The sequence below is a fragment of the Chenopodium album genome, chromosome 10 (genome assembly GCF_948465745.1).
Source record: "Chenopodium album chromosome 10, dcCheAlbu1.1, whole genome shotgun sequence".
NCBI classification, from domain to species: domain Eukaryota; kingdom Viridiplantae; phylum Streptophyta; class Magnoliopsida; order Caryophyllales; family Amaranthaceae; genus Chenopodium; species Chenopodium album.
Genome location: NC_137843.1, coordinates 52,924,240 through 52,936,770, shown reverse-complemented (window position 1 = coordinate 52,936,770; position 12,531 = coordinate 52,924,240). Strand labels below are relative to the sequence as shown.

Here is a 12,531-nt window from a genome sequence, read left to right as displayed (position 1 = left end):
GTTTGGATCAACTACATTTGAATCGTTTATAAGAGATGGAAATTAGGAATTGAGAATTGAACTGAAGTAATGTAAGTGTAGACACCTAAAAATGTCTCCCTAAAACCAAACCCGATGATGAACAACCTTTCACCGCTATTATTGGTCGGGTTGAGTATTTAATATTTGGAGTGCTTAAATCCATACTCATTCCCAATACATTTCATAAACCAATCCAATTCCTAGCTCATTTCCCTAAACCATAACTTATTTTCCACTTTTCGTGTCCACATCACAAAACAGAGAGAAACCGATTTTTTAGAATTTATAATTTTGATCCAATTAATATTTGGTTGGATAGACCTTTCAATAATATTTCCAAAAATATATCATAAGCCCAATTCCGATTTAAAACGAAGAAGATATGAGCAAAATACTAAACTCGGCCCAAAACCGATACCATTTCACTAAAATGGCCATATCTTAAAATGTACAAACGATTTTGACCTGGTTTTAATTGGGTTGGAAAGTAGATTTGATAAGCTTTCCAATGATATATTATATGCCTTATTCCAATTTACGGATCAAAAGTTATCATAGTTTTAAAAACGCATAAAAAAACTGGAAATACTGCGCAATAACTAAATTGCCACGTTGCGACAATTTCTGACGTGTCATGGTGCCCAGTACCGTGACCCGGTATTCTGCATTGTGTCGCGGTACACATACCGTAACACGGTGCTTTTCTATGTCATTTTCGCGTTTTTTTCTCACGCGCTTATGAACCTGGACGCAAATCTGGAAAAACTATACACCGTGACACGGCGCCACGTGCCGCTCCATGGTGGACATTGCCGCGTCGCGACATCCTTTGCAGTGTCACAGCTTGCGGGATTTTTCGTGTTTTCTCCACGTACACAACTGCACGTGCTTTATCATTTTAGGGCAAAATAGTGCACTGCGACACGGTAATCTGTACTGTGTCACGACACCCTCTGACTGTGTCACGGCACCCCAAATTAGGGTTTATATCTTTTCTAGGGTTCCGTGTGATCCCCTACTCATTTCCTTTATAAATACGAGCCTCCTTTCTGCAGTTTGGGGCACCAAATCATTCTCTCTTCCTATCTTCTACACCAAAAATATTTTCTTCTCTCTCTCATACTTTAAGCCTTAAACTTATATTCCTAATTACATCATTCCTTCCTTAAGCACTCCAAGGAGTCCTGACCCGAGGTTCCATCCTTGAACCAAGGCGTGAAAGATAGAATTAACTGATGGTTTGGACCAAATCAACTCTACTTTTTAATTTAATTTAATTTTAATTATTGTTTTCCTTGAAGTTACTTTATTATTTTGTAGTTGCAAGCAAACAAAATCAAAATAAGGAATCATGTTCCTTTTATTTCTGTTATTTTTTCTGACGATTGTTATTATGCTTGTCATATATCAATTGTTGGATTATGGTTAAATTGCTTCCAGTATTAGTGTTAATTCTATCATTATTATTGATCACCATATTGCATGTTTAAAGGGAAAATTTAATTGGAAATCACGCCTAACAAGATAATTTGGACGACCGGTTTAGGTTCCTTTTTAATCTTGTTATTTAATCGAAGTGATCACAATATTTGAGAATTATGTGTTGCATTAATATTTAACTAATTTAGCCTAATAATAGTTTGGAGCAAATTGAATCTTTGTTTGCTTTCCTTTGAGATCGTAGGAATAACTTTTCACTATAAGAATCGAGTAGAGGCCATACGGGCGAATGTGACTCCATGACTCACTTCGTACCATCATCCTCGATCCTCCTTTCATGGTTCCGAACCATATGGAGTTAGTAATCTCATGGATTATGAATGGGGTGTAACCTTCACGGGTCAATCGTTGTCCCTTTATACGTGGTCGCCTTTTATGATCCGTGAACAGTTTACAAGTTCCTTAAAAACTTGTTGGCGGCTCCCTACTTTATTTGTCCCTAATCGTATACGTCAATTCCTACTTCCTATGAGTGCCAAGCATATTCACAACATGCTAACATAGGCGCACTTCGAACGACGCTTACAATTTGGCAACTCCACTGGGGAGAATTCTTGGTTATTTATTGATTTGAGTGATCGGTATTTAATTAAGATGAGTGGGTGAGACATGAAAGATTCTTGAATTGTATTCCTGTGATTAAATTGGCATTTTACATTTTCATAGACGTTTTAACGTCGTTTTTAGGTTCGCCCATAGGAAAAATTGAATAACTTGATTGCAAACGAAGAAAACAGAGGCACTAGTAAGATTTCCTGACTGCCGCGTCACGGCATGACTGCCGTGTCACGGTGCTTCCCGCCGTGTCGCGGCAGTCCCGAAATCTTTCTAGTGGCTTTATTTATTTTTCTAACAGTCAGCTTCCTTTGATTTTTCTGAAAAAACGTGTGTGTTCTTCATACTTTTTAGCCCCGGGGAATTCAAGCTCTATTTACCAAAAACGCTCATGGCAATAAGGGTTCATCCGAGTTATTAAATTCACCCAAACCATGGAGTCGAGTTCGATTTAATCACGAACTTGCGGAGCCGCCCATTGGCATAGACCCTTAAGGGAGGTTACCTTGCTAATGCGTCCAAACTCTTAACCATGGTACCCTTTTGACACTAAATAAACCTTACCATAGTGGAACATAGAACTTGACCTTAGGTTGTGAACTCTTCTTTGCATCATTGTGCCTATGTGCTCTATGTGTGATCGTTTTGATCCTAACGTTAACGAGTTTTCTTTGTCTATGGTTGTTTATTTTATGGCTAACTAATGCCAATGGACCATACTCACTTAGTAATTAGCGCAAACACTAAAATAATAAAAAAAACTGTATTAAATACACAAAAACACCTGGAACTGATCACCGCGCCACGGCAGAAATGCCGCCTCACGGCAATCAGTGCCACGTCACGGCAATCAATGTTGTGTCACGGCAGGTTGTACCACGACACGGTATAGTTCGCCGTGTCATGGCGTCCAGGGAATAAGTCCAGTTAGCCTTTTTTTTAGTCTTCCATGCTATTTTGGTCCTCGCGTCAGTCATTTTGGTTACTGTTCACATGTCTAGCCATACGATCATACCACATGTCTTATAACATCACTTAATCACTCACGAGTCAATTATATTCCACACACTTTCTTTATTTTCGAATCGAGTCATGCACCATGTCGTTTATGAACGTATACTAGGTTCATGCACCCCCTTTTTCGTCATAATAAAAAAATGAGTGGAGTTCTTCTCACCTGTTTTCAAATGTCTATTTTTTCCCCTTCCTTTCCTATCTTGAGAAATGAGTCAAATAATTAAGTGAATTTTTTATTTCGCAGTACTTGGTCAAGGAGTATGGGTAGATTAATACGGTTCGAGTCATTACCGCAACAATCTCTTAGGTTTAAGAAGCGTTCAAAGAAAACTTTGCCATCTCCACATTACTTATCACCTTCAAACTACTTTCAGTTCGTTCCAATGGCCACTAAGGAAGATATTGAGAACATCAAAAAATCCATTGAGGCACTTTCTGCCATGATGCAGACCCTTACCACTAAGGTCACCACCATGGAACAAAACAAGGTCACTGTCGCTACCCTTGACAAATTGAAAGAACATATGAGCAAGATTTATGAGGATTTCACCTATGTGGAACAACCTCCCACTCCTTTGAATACGAAGGACATACTTCCTTAAAAGTTCTCCACTGTTGATATTCCAAAATTTAGCCTACTAACAATCCAATATTCCATTTGAAGGCGTTCTCTGCAACCATGGCTCTCAAGGGATTGGACGTAACACTCTTCCCTACGGTGTTCTCTCTCTCCTTAGAACATGCTTGCCAACAATGGTTTTATTCCCTAGATGCAAACCTTATGTAACTTGGCAAGATGTCACTAACAGTTTCATGAATCGTTACAAGTGTAACATTCAAACCAAAACTTCTGAACGTGAACTCTCCATTCTCAAACAAAAAGAGAATGAAGGCTTCACCGCTTATCTGAACAGGTGGAGGGAAACGGCTGCACTCTTGGTAAATCCTCCCAAAGAAAGAGAGATGGTTTTCCTCTTCATCCAAAATTTGACTAACAAGTATAGGGAACATCTCAAATTCCTTCCCCTGAACACTTTCGAAGCTGTGTACGAAATTGGCATCAATATCGAGGACAAGCTAATAAATACTGCTGGTAGTAATAATAATAACACTTGGAAAAACAAGAAGAACGACCTTCCTTCTTCTTCGTCTTCTAAGTACGAAAATACTACCAACAATATAAGCCAAGTTGATCTTAATGAAGTGTTAGCTCTTAATGCTCCATTGTTCAAGAAAAGGAGAACTCACACTCCTTTAGGAATGACTTATGATGCGACCTCTGAACGCCTTTACGGTCAAGGCTTGATTACGCCTATTGGGCCTTTTCCAGAGCCAAAACCTGAAGAAAGGAGCGCCAAGTGGAATCCCAATGCCCATTTCAAGTTCCATCAAGGAAGGGGCCACAATACTGAGCAATGTTGGAATTTGAAAGACGTCATTCAAGACTTGGTGGATGCAAACAAACTTCTTGTCCCTCCAGGGGGCAAGTAGCAATGAAGACAAGGCGCACTTCAAACGAGCGAGATTTCATGATTTCTTCTTTTTATTAGTTTTCCTTTCCCAACTCAAATCTAGCATAGATTTCCCTTTCTGTAATTCGATAATTTTGTTAGCTTATTCACCATTTTCATCAATAAATTGAGTATTCTTTACATCTCGATCATTTTTTTAAAAAAAACAAAAAAAAAAAAATTCCGAACCGAACACAAGGTACACCAATGATTTGAGGCACCTTTGCAACCCATTATCCATTTAAATATACACTCCATTTCTTCACAAACCATTTTGAGCCTCGTCTAATGTTTGACCTTCATTTTTCAACCTACATTCACCTAACCCTGGGATGGGAAGGTGTGCAATTTGTGTAACATTCAGAAAGTAAGTTGATGTACACGTTCTATACCATATTTTACCCTCATTTTATAGCTATTTTTGTATGGTTTTTAAGCTTTACGGAGCTACTTCTTGCTAATATTCTCTTCTATAGTGTGGCTTGGTCTATTTAATTGATTTTGTAGGCACATGAATATTTTCGGATGATTTGGACTTGTTTTGGATAGCCATGAGAGCTTATTAAGATGGAGGAGAATTTTACCCGTGTCCGCCTGGAGGGCAACATTGCCCTGGCAGCCAGGGCGAAGAAGGAAAGAAGAGAAGTCACGAGAGAGGAAGTATGAAGAGTATGATCTTTGTCCGCCCGGACCGGGTAGCATTGCCCTGGCAGATCGGGCAGACGAGGTACTACACGAGGAGGCTACGTGAAGAAACGCCTGGGCGAGTTTGTCTGTTGCGCCCGACCGGGCGGCTTTGCCCAGTCTGACCGGGCACGGCTTCACGAAGTGCATTCTCATCACTTTCGGGATTTCTTAATTAAGGGATATAAATACCCTCTGTAAAGGCTGACTAGGACTTACTTAGTTATTTTTTTGGCAGCTTTTAAACATTCATTAGAACCCTAATATTCTCTCTAGATCTAGATTAAATTGCACTTTCTAGTTTTGATCCTTGTTTATCAACAATTGGTACTTTTCTTCATTCAAGCAATTGGTATTCATCTTTATTTCTTCTTTTACTTTTAATTTCTTATTAATCATGTTTTCTTCATTGAATATTGTTTTTGCTTCCATTTATATGTGTGAGTAGTTTCTTTATTCCAAGATCTAGCGGAACCCGAATATAATTGATGCATGATTTAATTCTTTAAATTCTCTAATGATAATCGTAATTGATTTTCTTAATTGATTATGCTCATGCCAATACTAGATTAGGGATAATTAGTATTGTTATTAATCCTTTGTTTTAATCGCAAAGGGAGTTGGGTTTTGACGGATTTAAATAAATCAATTAAGGGTTTGAAGTTCATCACGGGAGTAGTTGAATGGATGATTAGGAAATCAGATTAATGTGCCTAAAGTCTTTATTTTACATGATTCCACGAAAGTAGGCTTGATTGTGATTAGAGAAGCCATTGGTGACTCGGGAGAGACCATTGGTACTATTCAGGGATTACTTTTCCTCTTTAATCAATTGAATTATGTGTTAGGGGTAGAACGACTATTGCATTAATTGTATTCGTGGTGATGCTTAATCTTGGATGTTTTTAACATTAATTTGTCATATTGTTTAGATTTAATCGTTTTAATTAGTTCTTTAGTTATTGATTCTCACTCATTTGATTTGGTTACTTGCTTAGTAATCGCTTGAGTCTGTTGATTAGTTAAACCATAGTCTCTTGGGATCCGACCCTTTCTTGCCCGTCTGCATAGTAGTGGTCTAGTTAGGTTTATTTTTGTTAGGTACGCGACACGCCTATCAAATTTTGGCGTCGTTTTCGGGGACTAACGGTTTTATACTAGTTATTTGTGATTTGTTTTTACTAACCTTTATCTGTTGCTTCGGCTATTGTCTCTTGTGTTTTTGATTTCTTTGCTTTTAGTTCTTTGTTGCATGAAAACTCGACGTTCAGGGTCAGACGATTTAATTCCACTTGATTCTGAAATTGAAGCAACTGCAAGGAGACGAGGAGGTAGAAGAAGAAGGAGAAATCAAAACCTTAGAAACATGGTTGATCTAGGAACAAAGTCTCTTCTAGAGTATGGTATACCTGATACCACAACCGGAGTCCTCTCCAGCATTGTCAGACCACCTGTTACTGCTCAGAACTTTGAATTGAAACCACAGTTCATTCAATTCATCTCTAATGATTCGTTTGTAGGCACACCTTATGAGTGCCCAGTCAATCACATTGATAGTTTCTTGGAGAAGTGCGATACTATGAAACTAAATGGTGTTACAGATGATGCTATTAGACTTCTCCTTTTTCTTTTCTCATTACGGGATAGGGTAAGGGAATGGTTGAGAGATGAAGGTACTAGCTCTTTTGACACATGGGGCAAACTGGTGAAATCTTTTCTAGTCAAGTTCTTAGGACAGGAAAGGACTGCAAGGTTGAGAAATGAGCTATCTACTTTCAGGCAGTCAGATGATGAGTCCTTATATGAAGCATGGAGGAGGTTCAAGCGATTGCAGAGACAATGCCCTCACCATGGTATTCTTGAATGGATGTTGATCCAAACCTTTTACAATGGTTTAACTCATGAGTTCCGAATCTATATTGATGCTGCATCTGGGGGTTTTATTCTGACTAAGAACCCAATTGAGGCAAAGGAACTAATTGAGAAGATGGCGGCAAATGATAATTACCATCCAGGAGGACGACGCAATGTTAAAAAGGGAGGTATGCATGATGTTGATGCTCTAACCCTTTTAACTAGTTCTATGCAGGCATTGACAAGCAAGTTTGACAAGTTCCAAGCGACATCTTCTGGCTCATCTGCTGAAACTTGTCAAATGTGTAATGTACAAGGTCACATTGCCCCTGATTGTCCACAAAATTCACATGAGATGTCGATTGAGGAAGCCAATGCATTCTACACTTCAAATCCCAAAAGGCCATATGATCCTCATTCAAACACATATAATGAAGGTTGGAAACATCATCAAAATTTATCTTACAAGAATACCCAAGCTCAACAAAATCCACCTCCACCACCACCTCGAAACAACAATTATAATGCACCACCTAGTTTCCAAGCAAGACCACCTCTAGTCCAACAACCTATGAAACCACCTCCACAAAAATCCAACCTTGAGTTAATGATGGAGAACTTCGTTACCACAACGAACAACCACATCCAACAACTACAAGCTCAGAACAAGCTCATGGAAAATCAAATAAGTCAATTTGCTCATCAAGTTGGCCAATCTTTGAAGACTCCGGGCGCTTTTCCAAGTCAAACAGAGAAACTACCAAAGGGGCATATGAATGCTGTGACTTTGAGGAGTGGAAAGCAGTTGGAAGATCTTCCCATGAAGGAGTCATCAAAGGAGGTTGTTGAAGAGGTAGTTACAAAAGAGAAGGTGGTCGATGGTTGCGCGATTGAGGAAAAGCCAAAGGCATCAAACCCACCACCACTTGTTCCATATGTGCCACAAGTTCCTTTCCCGCAAAGGTTGGCTCAAGCTAAGTTAGAGAAAAAGTATAGAAAATTTCTTGATATTCTGAAAAAGCTTCACATCAACATTCCATTCTTAGATGTAATATCCGAGATGCCATCTTATGCAAAAATTTTAAAGGATATTCTATCTAACAAGAAGAAGCTAGAGGAGAATGCTACGGTTGCGTTGAATGCAGAGTGTAGTGCAATTTTGCAAAATACACTTCCTAAAAAACTAGGCGATCCAGGTAGCTACTCCATTCTAGTGAAGCTTGGGGATTTACAGATTAACAAGGAACTATGTGATCTTGGTGCAAGCGTGAGTCTCATGCCGCTCTCTATTTGCAAGAAACTTAAAATGGGTGAACTTAAGCCTACGCGCATGTCTCTACAACTTGCAGATAGATCGGTTAAATTTCCCTTAGGTATACTTGAAGATGTTCCTCTTCGTGTGGGAAAATTCTTTATCCCTTATGAATTTGTTGTGATGGAGATGGAAGAGGATGCACATGTCCCCATTATTCTTGGTAGACCATTCTTAGCCACTACAGGTGCAATCACTGATATGAAGAATGGTAGAATCACTTTTGAGGTGGGCGACGAGAAAATGGAATATTCACTCTTGAATGCTATGGGAACTCCTTCCATGGGAGAGACTATTTGCCAAGTGGATGTCCTTGATGATTTAGAACGTGAGCAACTTCCCTTGATTAAAACAGATGATGCACTTGAAACGGTGTTGGTGGGAAATGTCAATGACGAAGATTGGGAAACAAAGGAGTATACATGGCTACTTGAGGAAGGAAAAGCAAACCCAACCGTCTCTCTAGTGAAGGACGTCCTTAGTGTGTCAAGTGTTGGGGAGGGTACTACGCCTCCCGAGGTAGAGTTGAAACCCCTTCCCTCTACTCTTAAATATGCATATCTAGGTCCTAATAATACATATCCTGTTATTGTTAATGCTGAACTTAATGACACGAAATTAGAGCAATTGCTCACTATTTTGAGAAAATACAAAAGTGTTATTGGGTACACCATTGATGATATTAAGGGTATTAATCCCTCATTTTGTATGCATAAGATAATTATTGAGGACGATCATACCTCCTCCATAGAACCTCAAAGACGACTTAATCCAAATATGATGGAGGTAGTTAAAAAAGAGGTTTTATTGCTTGCTGCAGGAATAACAGATAGTAAGTAGGTTAGCCCTGTACAAGTAGTTCCAAAGAAAGGAGGTATGACCAATGTCAAGAATGACAAGGGTGAGCCAATCGCCACTAGAACTGTTACAGGTTGGCGAATGTGTATTGATTATAGGAGGTTGAATAAGGCCACCCGGAAGGACCATTTTCCCCTTCCCTTTATTGATCAGATGCTTGAACGTTTGGTTAAGCATTCCTTTTTCTGCTACTTGGACGGATACTCTGGTTTCTTTCAAATTCCCATCCGTCCATGCGATCAGGAAAAGACCACTTTCACATGTCCCTATGGCACCTTCGCTTATCGAAGAATGCCATTTGGATTATGTAATGCTCCAGCCACATTTCAACGTTGTATGATGGCAATTTTCTCAAGTCTTATTGAAAATTCAATGGAAGTTTTTATGGATGACTTCTCTATTTATGGAACATCTTTTGATGTATGTCTTGAAAATTTGGAAAAAGTGCTCCATAGATGTAAAGAAGTGAATTTAATTTTGAACTGGGAAAATGTCATTTTATGGTACAACAAGGAGTTGTTTTAGGCCATGTGGTATCACATAAGGGTATTGAGGTTGAGCGACTACCCCCTCCTAATTCTGTAAAAGGAATTCGGAGCTTTCTTGGTCATGCAGGATTTTATAGACGATTTATTAAAGATTTTTCGAAAATCGCTCGAACTCTAACTGAGCTTTTGGCCAAGGATGTCCCATTTGTATTTACTGATGCTTGTCTTGAGGCTTTTAACAGGTTGAAAGAAGCTTTGATCTCCGCTCCCGTTATGTAACCCCCGGATTGGACCCTACCATTTGAGATTATGTGTGATGCTAGTGACTATGCGATAGGGGCCGTCTTAGGGCAACGGAAGGATAGAAAACTTCACGCTATTTATTACTCTAGTAAAACTCTTGATTCTGCTCAAATGAGTTATGCCACAACTGAAAAAGAGATGCTAGCAGTAATTTATGCAATAGAGAAGTTTCACTCATACCTTGTTGGTTCAATCAATCAATCAATCAATCAAAGCCTTAATCCCAAAAGTGGGGTCGGCTAACATGAACCAAATTTGATTATTCCGTGTAGTCATCAACATAAATCTTTCTCCTCCATCCCTTACGATCCAAAACTTCATCCTCACGTAAATCCATGCACTTCATATCCTTCCTCACTCCTTCCAACCAAGTCATCTTTGGTCTCCCTCTTCCTCGTTTAATCCCTCCATGGTCCCACTCTTCCACTCTTCGCACCGGTGCACCCTCGGGTCTCCGTCTTACATGTCCAAACCAACGCAGACGATTTTCCCTTAATTTATCTACAATGCCCGCCACACCTACTTTCTTGCGAATAACCTCATTTCTGATTCTATCTCTTAAAGTGTTTCCACAAATCCACCTTAACATGCGCATTTCCGTAACCTCCATCTTTTTAATATGCTCTTTCTTAGAAGCCCAACATTCTGTACCATAGAGCAACACTGGTCTTATGGCAGTCCTGTAGAATTTTCCCTTCAACTTTAAGGGAATGCTGCGGTCGCATAACACTCCCGTGGCCGCTCTCCATTTAAGCCACCCTGACTTAATCCTGTGGGTCACGTCTTGATCAATGTCACCATTCTTCTGGATGATCGACCCTAGGTACTTAAAACATTCACTCATGGTCAAATCCTTTCCATCCAAACTCACCACTTCATTGCTTGTCCCCCTCTGAGTGCCAAAACGACATACCAAATATTCAGTCTTACTCCGACTTAGCTTAAACCCTCTAGATTCCAACCTTTGCCTCCATTGCTCCAACTTGACATTAACCCCATCCTTAGTCTCATCCACCAAAACGATATCATCTGCGAACAGCATACACCATGGAACCTCATCTTGAATTGGTCTAGTTAATTCATCTAGAACCGTTGCAAAAAGAAAAGGGCTTAATGCAGACCCTTGATGCAATCCGATTGTAATAGGGAAATCTTTTGTCAACCCTCCGCATGTCCTCACATTTGTTGACACATCCCGATACATATCCTTAACTAGGTCTACATACCTTCGTGGGATACCTTTCTTCAACATTGCCCACCAAAGTATCTCTCTTGGCACCTTGTCATATGCCTTCTCTAAATCAATAAAGACCATATGAAGATCTTTCTTCTTTACCCTATAAAACTCCATCATTTGTCTTATCAAATGGATTGCCTCCATAGTAGATCTCCCAGGCATAAAACCAAATTGGTTATCTGAAATGCTTGTGCATGCCCTCAACCTTTGTTCAATCACCCTTTCCCACAACTTCATAGTATGGCTCATAAGCTTAATTCCTCGATAGTTAGAACAATCTTGAGCGTCTCCTTTGTTTTTATAAACCGGGACCAAGGTGCTCTTCCTCCAATCTTGTGGGATCCTTGTAGCCGTCCATATCTTGTTGAAAAGGTTTGTTAACCAATCAATACCAATCTTACCCAAACACCTCCACACCTCTATCGGTACCCCATCAGGGCCAACCGCCTTCTTAGGTTTCATCTTCCTCAGTGCAATCTCCACCTCTACTCTCCTAATCCTTCGCACATACTCCATGTTGATTTCTTCATCACTCATAGAGGTATCTCCTATCACAACTCCATTACTTCCATTAAATAATTCATCGAAGTACCCCTTCCACCTGTCCTTGATGCCCTCCTCTTGCACTAGGACCATTTGGTTCTTATCTTTGACACACTTCACCATGCCAATATCCTTCCTTGCCTCTTGTCTTCTCTTTGCCATCTTATAAATGATCCTTTCTCCCTCCTTGGAATCAAGCTTTTCATAAACCTCCTGATATGCCTTTTCTTTTGCTTGGCGAACAACTGCCTTTGCCTTACTCTTAGCCTCCTTATACGCTGCAAAGGTTTCATCACTCCTACATTTTCCTAAGGCTTGATAGCATTCCCTTTTTTGCTTAATTACTGCTTTCACCTCTTCATTCCACCACGAAGTATCTCTCTGTACCGAAGTTCTTCCCCTTACTTCCCCTAAGACCTCTTTGGCCACTCTTAGGAAACAGTTCTTCATTCGTAACCAAGTCATGTCCGGATCCACCTCTCCATCCCAATCCGCTTCTTCAATTACCTTTTCTGTAAAAACCTTAGCTTTTGCATCCCTTAGGGTCCACCATCTTATCCTTGGTTCTTCTTGTCTAACTTTTTTCTTCGCCTTCTCTTTCAGACGAATAGTCATTACCAATAGCCGGTGTTGGGTGACCACACTCTC

General features: G+C 39.8%; 1 non-coding gene and 1 pseudogene across 1 annotated transcript; both read right to left on the bottom strand.

Moving 5' to 3' along the window:
* Window positions 1–12,531, bottom strand: part of LOC145564093 (peroxidase 57-like) — an 80,082-nt pseudogene that overhangs the window by 15,995 nt on the left and 51,556 nt on the right.
* LOC145565984 (small nucleolar RNA R71) lies at window positions 7,039–7,145 on the bottom strand. The gene has a single exon (XR_014095332.1). It is a non-coding gene; the product is annotated as a small nucleolar RNA R71 (small nucleolar RNA).